Source organism: Chelon labrosus (assembly GCF_963514085.1).
Source record: "Chelon labrosus genome assembly, chromosome: 9".
Taxonomy (NCBI): domain Eukaryota; kingdom Metazoa; phylum Chordata; class Actinopteri; order Mugiliformes; family Mugilidae; genus Chelon; species Chelon labrosus.
The window spans coordinates 9,503,175-9,512,976 of NC_140359.1; positions in this window are offsets into that span (position 1 = coordinate 9,503,175).

The window sequence follows — 9,802 nt, forward strand, 5'->3', positions numbered from 1 at the left end:
GCTCATTCTCTCATAGCCTTTTCTTTCACCACAGCCCAGTATATCTTTCAACCTTTGCTTCCAGCTTCTGCGTGCATGTTTTGTGGTTCTGTTTTCTTCAGATAATTTTGTTCCCAATGTAACTCCCAAATGAGATTTTAATAACAATGTGATTTCTAATACAAAGTTGTACTGAAATCGCACTGGTTTAGAAAGCAGTTTTAGAACTTAATTCACTATATAAATAAGTATGAATAACACTACAGTCTTTAAAATCTAAAAAGTAGGAGGTAATTTGTCAAAACTGACTTTTTTTTTTTTGCTTTTTGAAATGAAGAAACCTTATTGTATACTCCATGCTTAGTTGTTCCTCTCTACTTAAAAAGACCTCCTTCTGCTCTTATCTCTTTCCATTAAACAACTATTATTTTTAATTCTTCTTAAGTTGCCTCTTTTTGGTTTAAACTCATCAATTTCAACACGAGAGGCTAAAGAATAGAGAAACCCGATCCATGTCACATTTAGGAAAAATGGAATGCATGCTACAAGGACATGATAACACATGGTTGAGTAGATTTACTCGAGCATACACCTAAAGCAGGACAGCAGACATTTAATTGATGTAAATTCATAAACGTTGGATAAAAGTGGACTTTCGTGAGCAAATTATGCTGCGCGCTGCCTGCCAGGAGCCATGAACATTTAAGGGAATAATTCAGAATTCATTAGAATTACATATGAATCCTGTTTTTTTGTTGTTGTTTATGTTTTTGCTTGTTGGCTCAGTTCCTAGTTTGGCCTTAACCTTTTCATTAACCGCTACAACTGAAAGACACTGTGGTCTATTCCAGGCCTTTTCTTCTATAGAGAGCAGCCTGAGCAGAATGTGGATCTCCTTGTCTTTCACTAGACATTGTCTAGACACGGGATAATTGCAGACATCACTGAACACTCAGCTGCTGCCTGAAACCTCATGGGAGTTGAGGTGGACTTTGGAGGGAAAGGGCCGGCAGTCAGTGTGGGGGGTCACGCTGCGCCCTCGCACCCCTCCAGATTGCGTGTTCATGTGTTTTCCCATACATCTATGTACTGTATGCGCTTGCTGGTGTGAAGGCAAGCGTGGATTCAGATGTGTGTGGGTGAGAGGGAAAGAAAGGAAGAAGGAGCACATAGACACTGAAACACACAGTGCTCATAACCGCAGATGTGGTGACTTCATCCGAAAAAAATGTACCCCGTCCTTTAGCTCTGCTAGTGTTGATGGAGCGCACCAAAATGAATGGCTGCTAACTCTAAGACGGAGTTGGATACCAGCAAATTCTGTACTTTTCCATAAAGTACATTTCCTACAAGATTGTTGTTGTTTGGATCGGACTTTTAAATGTGAATCTTTGGCTGTGTGTGCTTGTGTGTTGTGGGGGGTTTTGGTTGGTTTCTCATAGATGGTCGCAGGTCGCTGGGTTCAACCAGGGCAGGGACTAATCTCAGTGGGGGTGGAATGGATGCAGGATAACTGAATCCTGTTGGGGCAGGCCACCTTCTCTTTTTGCTCCAGGTGTCGGTTCCTGCTCTAGATTGACACATACCGACTGTTGTGCTCAACAGCCTTAACAGTTCGATTTGGCTTTACGCAGTATGCTTAGACTTTCTTTATGTGTTTGTTTGCTTGAGAACTGTTCGGAGGAACGATTTAAATTCATCATTTGTTGGAAAATGGAAATTGTTCTCTGACAACTGCCATACTTTTTAATCCACTTTATTTTCAAATGTATTTTTTTCCTAAACTAGTTTGCTACATACTGGTAATTTCTGGTCACGCTTGTCTATCTAATCTCATGTCTTTCTAATCTCATTGGAAAGAAAAGGGCTCAGACAAGTAAAATAACTATACTGCTATACACTGTAGTAACACAAATCATCTTTTGTTCTTTGAGGGAGAATAATGTGAAAGTGTAGCACACCAAAAAAGTTACAGTTCCGTACTCCAGCTCTTATTTTAGAAGCGCACAAATCCACCACCCTCTGCATTTCTTCAACTGACGCCATTTCACAGAAATTCCAGACAACTGGCGCCTGAGCTCTGCCTCCGAGAAGGACATGATGAATAGGACACACCCTTGGTATGCTAGTGAATGGTAGAATATATGGCACACTGCAGTGTTACAGCCTAGATTCATTACAGCCTCTCGCCTGAGCTCTTTTCAGTGTCGTTTTCTCTGCTTTTCTCCCCCTCGCGTTTCAAGCTGCTCGCCTATTTTTAAAAAGCTTGAATTTGAGTGAAATGCACTGAGGCACCAGTAAGGCGAGCTACAGCTCTTTCCAGCGCGGGTTCCTGATCCACCTCTTTGTTGTGGTCTATGCATGCCTGCTCTAGTCACATGACTGCGTTTCTATGGCAACTCGGGTTTGAGTAATCATTTGCGTTACGACCTTTATTCCCTTGAGGAAAGGGGAGGGGGAGGTTAGACTGAGCCTGTAGAAAGAGGCAGCAAGAGGAAAGAGAAAAGACAGGCAGAAGGGGAGCGGCGGAGAGGCACAGGGAAGGAAAATCGGCAAAAACAACGGCTGTAGAGGGAAAATTTTGCCCTTTCTTGCGTTTCTATTTTGTATTTTATCTTCTAGTCCTCATGCTGAAGGCCAGCTTCTGCCGCATTGTACTGAGTTGCTGGGGAAAAAAAGCAGACAAAAAACCTGCCACTAAACACTGGGTTGTGTGCCTCAGTTTCACCATAATATCTTTTGTGCTGTGACTCACTCTGACTGGGGCAGGCAAGTGAGTTTGGTTGGAGAGGCAGCAGGCATGTATGTTTCATAAGGGCCTCACACACACACACAGACACACACACACACACACCTCCCCTTCATTTCTTCTCAGAGGAAAAGAAGTACTGTGCCACATGTGCAAGTCTCAGCAGAAACAGATTCTGTATGTTCCTGTTTCTTGCTCTCCCGGCTGCGTTGTCATGGTTACCGAGCTAGTCCACCAAGGCTCGCAGCTCCTCTATCTCTCTCTCCCCTTCTCTCTTTCTCTCCACCGTTGGGTGATTCAACCCATCAGTTGAGTTGTGTCATCTCCTAGATGGAGTTTCTAGCTCCCACATCTCCTGAATAGAGTTTCTCAGTTTGTGCTTATGTTCCAGTTAGATTCTAGTTTGAGAAAATGAAATAAATGTGTGTATGTGTGTGCTCGCATGGGTGGGGCTAATGGGTGGATTTTTTTTTTCTTTTTTTCTTGTTTTTTCTGGGCGTCTTTTACCAGCAGTGGGGGGATCCAGTATCGACAGGAGGTGGGCTCAACTGGGGGGCTGGTGATAGACACTGTGGGGGTTGTGTGGTGCTGGTGGAGGTGGTGCTGGCTGCTTCCAGGTGCCTGTGACTGGGGCTGAATATGAATGAGGGGCCCTGGTTCTCCAGAGATGGCGGTTGGGGAGAGAGCTGCTAAAACCAGAGACCAGTGGAGCCTGGCTGGTTGAGAGGCCCCCACAAGCTGCTGACAGGAGCTGGAGCTAGCCATCACGTTAATTAGCGTTTTTACTCTTGCAGCAGCGAATAGGGGGAGTGGGTTAGAGAGGGATGTGGGGGTGGTATATGACTCATAGACACAGTATGGTTTATTCATGATGGAGGAAGGGGATGTGTGTGTGTGTGTGTGTGTGTCTGAGAGAGAGAGAGGAAACAGACATTTGATTTGCACACAGCTCTATGTGTGCAGGAGTGTGTGTGTGTGTGTTGCCTTAGTAGATCACTGATTGGCACCAAGCCAAGATATTATTATGTCTTGAACATAATACCAGGCACTCATTGTTATTTTCATTCAGTTTCTTTCGGTATAATTTTACAACACTCGGTTGACATTAATTCTTTTTATTTGAAACTATACCATTCCTGTGATTTTGTGATACATTCTAGTAACTGGATATTTTATGCAACACACACTAGCTTAAAGATCCACCCAGTTCCACAGACTGTGACTCGTTTATATTGTTCATTTACTTGTGTTTCTCCTGTTACTGAGACATTATTGATCACTTTCTTTTGAAGCCTGTCTGGGAAGCATCAGACTGATGAAATGGGTTAGGGGTGCCTCTCTCATATGTGACCTGACCTTGTCTCCTCTGCCTCAGCCCCCGACAGTGATCCTCACCCCCTTGAGGGATGCACAGGATCAATAGATTGGTCTTTTACCCACACCAATCACCCAAGACTCCCCATCCGGTTCGGGCAGTGCTGAGAAGGAGAGCTGCTGCAGTACATGGAACATTCCAGAAGAGTCTGTTAGCTCGCTTCATGCCAGAGCTGGCATACGATAGCTTAGGTGTTTGTTTGTGTGTGTATACGAGGGTGTAATGGTGGGGAGGGGGGGTTACATTACAGCTATGCTATTGTCTAATTGTCTCTTCTTATCATTAGTGACAACCATGACCTCTGTTATTGGCATATCTGCATTCTGCCTGCACTGCAGAGCCTCCACCACACTACTTGCAGCGTTTCTCTCCCAAGAGCGGCAGGGCCCATGCCTCATAAATACAAACACAATCTCTCCTACACCTCCTGACTGCAGGACAGGGCTCCACACATATCTGCCCGTGGAGCACAGCCCATTTGCATACATATTAAAGTGACGCCTCAGAAAAAAGGAAGAGAGAGAAAGAGGGGGGAAGAGGGAAGGAGGAGCGGGGGGTGGGGGGAGAGTGGGTATATGCAAACAAGGCTTTCATCTAATATGCAAGAACCGGCATTGCTCTGGCATAAATCTGCATCTGAGCTCAGGCAAAGAGAGCAGAGCCCATTTGACAGTAAATGGGCTAGGGATGGCTGTCAGATTCACTGGGGAACACTGTGTTACCCCACAGAGAAAAAAGGGGGCGATTGATCAGTATGGCATGTCACATATAGCAAGAACTACAAGGTTACAATAGCGCATGATGAGTAAAACCTATGGATGGGATTAAACGAAGAAACGAGGCATAGATGGCAATGTATGTCATTAATGGTTCAACACTTTGGGAAATTGTTTATTGTACATTGTATTAAATAAGTTAAAATGTATGACTTTACAGATGTTAGTAAACTAATTTTGTCACTTTTCAACAGAACTACCAATTCCCTTTGTTTCCAATTTTTATGTTAAGCTAAGCTAACAATTAGCTTTTGGCTATAGCTTCATATTGATCGTCATGTGTTTGTCATTTTGCTATCTAGGAAATGCATTATGAAATAGTTTTTGACTCTCAGAATTCAACCTGAAGCTTACAAGCTTCTGTGGTTGTGACATGGAAAGTTGCTGTATGACTCATGAACTCTGAACCTATCGAAATTCCCTCTTCTAAACTAGGGATAGCACAAGAAGAGACTATTCATACGGAGTCTATGCATTAACATGTAAACACGGCCCCATCGGAAGGCAGAATGTCTCTCAAATAAACTGACGGATGGTAAATGTTGTCCCTAGCATTTACCCAAATGGCACAGCTGTCCTTCACTGTGGTTGCGCAAAGTCATTAGCATAGCTTTAGCTTCAGTATTTACCTTTAGATACAGCCACACTAGCTGTGTTCTCTCTTGTTCCATTTCCTTATGATAATATAGGTCAAAAATGTTTCAACATAAATTTACTAGTTAGTTCTTAGTTTATTGTACATTGTATTAATAAAGATAAAATGTGAATTAGACAAGTCAACTTTACAGATGTCATTAAACACATTTTGTCACATTTCAATAGAAGATAGCTACCAGTTCAGCTGGTTTCCAATTTTTATGTTAAGCTAAGCTAACCATTAGCGTTTGGCTATAGCTTTATATTGATCGATCATTTCAGTCCTCTCATCTTAGAAAGAAAAACACTCACATTCACAAGTTATTGTCATTTTGCCTCATATGTGTTAGCTTTTTAGTTGTGTGACGGTTATTATGCCATCTAGGAAATGCATTGTGGGACAGTTTTTGACTCTCAGAATTCAACTGGAGCTTAGAACCTTGTGTCGTTATGACAAGGAAAGTATCGTGTATGACTCATGAACTCTGAACCATTCGAAGATTCCCACTTCTGAGCTAGGAATAGCACAAGAAGAGGTTGTTCATATGGAGTTTATGCATTAAGATGTAAACAAGACCCCATCTGAATGCAGAGAACCACCACCATAAAATAAACAGTAAATTTTGACTATTAGGGTTTATCCAAAAGGCACAGCTGTCCTTAAATATTAGCGTAGCTTTAGCTTCAGTTTATGCCACGCTAACTGTTTTCTCTCGTCTTTATGATAATTCTGTATGTCAAAAATGAATATATTTTGGTAAATGTGCTAGTTAGTTGTTACTACATTGTATTAAACAAGATAAAATGTATTTATTAGTTAACGTTACAAATGTTGGTAAACCTATCAACAGAACATACGTCCCACTTTCTTCCCGCTGTATCCAGTTTTTACGTTAGGCTAAGCTAACTATTGGCCTTCTGAGGTAGGAATACTACAAGAGGATGCTGTTCATATAAAGTTTATGCATTAAGATGTAAACATCCCCCATCTGAAGGCAGCAAACCATTAAAATGGCGGACAGTAAATGTTGTCCATTAACGTTTACCCAAAAGGCACAGCTGTCTTTAACTATAATGGCACAAAGTCATTAACATAGCTTCAGCTTCAATATTCAGTAACCGTAGCTCTTTTCCCTTGTTCCCTGTCTTTATGATAATGTAAGCTAACATATACATCCTATCATAGAGTCTATAGAGTGATAAATATGGATCTGAGGTTTTTGTAAAATATCAAACTATTCCTTTCAAATGGCAAAGCAGATTGTAGTTACTTCTGTATGATCCCATTAACTTGTACTGACACATACAGCATATATTTTCCCTGAACAGGCAGATATCTAACACTTCTGGAATATTTTTGCACAAGCAAAAGTAGAGCACATGATGGCAGTGCTAAAGCAAAAAGGAAAAAAAAGTGCACTAGTGAAACTTTACTTACTGTCTTCAGAAACTGGAGTGCTGCCATGTGCTCTGGGTTTCCCCTAACTCTGTGAGTATTTCATGTTGGACACCCTTGAACTCCCTTTCCTGTTTTCCTGCCTGAGCATGTCGCATTGAAGCACGCCATTCTGTCTGTACAGGTGATCTTACGCACAGGATATGGAAACTCTGAATGTGCACGCGTGTGTGCGTGAGTGCTGTGTGTGTGTGGTGGGGTGGGGGGAGTTGAGGAGGGGGGTGAAACAGGATATGTTGGGAATAACACAAAGCTCAAAAAAGTGTCACATGATCTGAAACACAGGGTTGATTTATTTGGCTTCAGAAAGAATCTGTTGCATGTGGTTTGGAGGAGAGAATGTTTTCCTTCTTTGCTCTCAGTGTGCTCAGACACAACACATGGAAACATTTTCTGAGAGGCCATGGGTCTGTGAAAAAAAAAAGCTCCAGACATTTTATTTCTTCTCCCTCTTTTCATAGCTTTTTTTTTTTTTTTCGGTTCTTTTTTTCCCCCTCCTGAAACTGATTGAATTACATACATCTGCTCTCCACATGTAGAAATATCCCTAATGAATATGTAAGGCCCTCGAAGACTGCAACGTGCAATTAGTAGATATATTAATATCTATATATATATATGTTAAGTTTATTTTGGTAAGGATCAACTGTTGAAGTTGTGTACCAAGCGGTGGACTCTATGCAAGTGTGTCAGGGATATATCAATGAACATCCTATTTACAGCCTCTATTTCACTGTGTAATAAATACACTTCCACTCATATGAGACAGTTGCATGTCTGCTCTATTGTCTGCCATAAATATGCTGGAAGGGTTGGTTAAATATTGATAACACCAATTTTCTGCCTCCCCCCATTACCCCACGCACCCTCGCTCCATCACCACCACACACACAAGCACGTACACACACATATACACGCACATACCAAACCCCTCCTTCTTTCTCTTCTTCTATCTCGCGGTTATTTCACCCTCACACTAACCTTGCTTATGCATATTGCATATGTAAATAAAGCACCCCGCCTCTGAAGTAATTGTGTGCATCTTCTACGGAGCTGCATATCTCAGCTACGCGCTTAAGAGGGAGCACTATGGAAAGACTGAATTCTCTTTGTTTAGCTGTGATCCTGTTCCGTTTTGGGCTTGTCTACAAACTCAAGAGCTGGAGATTTACCGATAGGACAAGTGCAAACTTCCATCTGAATGTTTCAGTCTTTTGTAGTTAAGAAAGAGTCGGTTATGGGCGAGGCCGGGTCCCTTGTTCGCCAGGATTTTCTGGAATTTAAAATACTATTTCCTGAGATTCTGAAACAAAATAAATATATATATATATATTAGGATGAATGATAATGTGCGGACATCACTTGAAATGCCGGGATGTTTTAAAACTTTCCATCATTGAGATTTTTACAATTTAGCTCACAACCCAGACCTCTTTAACATCTCATCAGATGAATCTATTGTTCTCATTACAAGGTACAGTTGGAGTTTTCATTAGAAAACTCCAAAAAGTGGGAACTAATGGAGGAAGGAGGGTTTAAATCAGGAGATGCAAACATTACTGGCCTATTCTGCTTCCTGTACTCTGGTCAAAACGATACAGTTCTAATAATCTTTTAATATTTTTCATTGTTATTTGATGATGATGAAATGGTTAAAGTATATTGCAACATAAAAAAATTATTTATTTAAATTTGTAACCATATAAAATCTAGATTAGAGAAATAAAAGAGATGTGACAGAAGAAGGAAAGAAGCCAGAGGCTTATATAATGGGCCTCCTTCCTATAGACGTTACAAAAGGAAAAAGAAAAAAAACTAAGACATGTAATACCTTTCTCAACCATTTCAGTGTAGAGGATCTGTATGTTGTCCTAAAGTCTGGAAGTATTAAACTTAATATATATATATATATATATATATATATATATATATATATATATATATATATATATATATAAACATTATTTTTGTGCATGTGGTTCATGTGTGGTTTAAAAAAGCAGGGTAAATAAAGTCTTTGTTCACGACAACGTTTATTTTCTTTATTCATCAGAACCATACTGCAAAGAATTCCACAGGGGTCGGCCTATAACAATTCAGATAGGAATGACAACACCCAGTATTTTTCTCTGAAAACACTGGACTTCACCGCAAAACATCAACAATTATAATGAATGTAGTGACCAGAAAAAAATAAATGACTGAATAATGTAGTACTGAGTATTTTTTGTTGCGGGTTATATAGAGCACATTTTAAGGCCGTGTTTTGTGGTGTTTCTCATTTTTTATCCTCATCATTTAGAAATCTGAAAGTTAAAAGTCAGAAAAATGTTAAGGTCTTAATAATCACCATATATATCAATTTGACTGTTAAAAATATAACACGATAACATAACACCAGGAGGATTTATTCCAGAATAGCTTCTTTGAATTGTCTTACAGCACACTAGGTAATTCTGTGGTCTTTCCTAGTAGCCCTGTTATCACGTGTTGGGAAAACCCAAGGTGAAATCATAGGTTCTGTTTCAAACTTTCATTTGGTCTCAGCTGTAACTGGACTGGAGAGACAATAAACAAGTTACACCAAACCACAAGTAAATAAAACAGCATCCTTTCTCAGTTTACATTTTAACTGATGTTATACTGCATCATATTACTCATACTAGGCTACACTCTGTAAATAAAGGCTGCTGCCACATCTTTTCATTAAAGACATTACAGGCTCACAGTGATCATGTTTGCATGTCTCAAGGTGTAAATAGTGTGAATATGTTTGCAGTTTACTGGCTATAAGGTAAACATGCTGTTTTTTTATCGCACATTTTTAATTC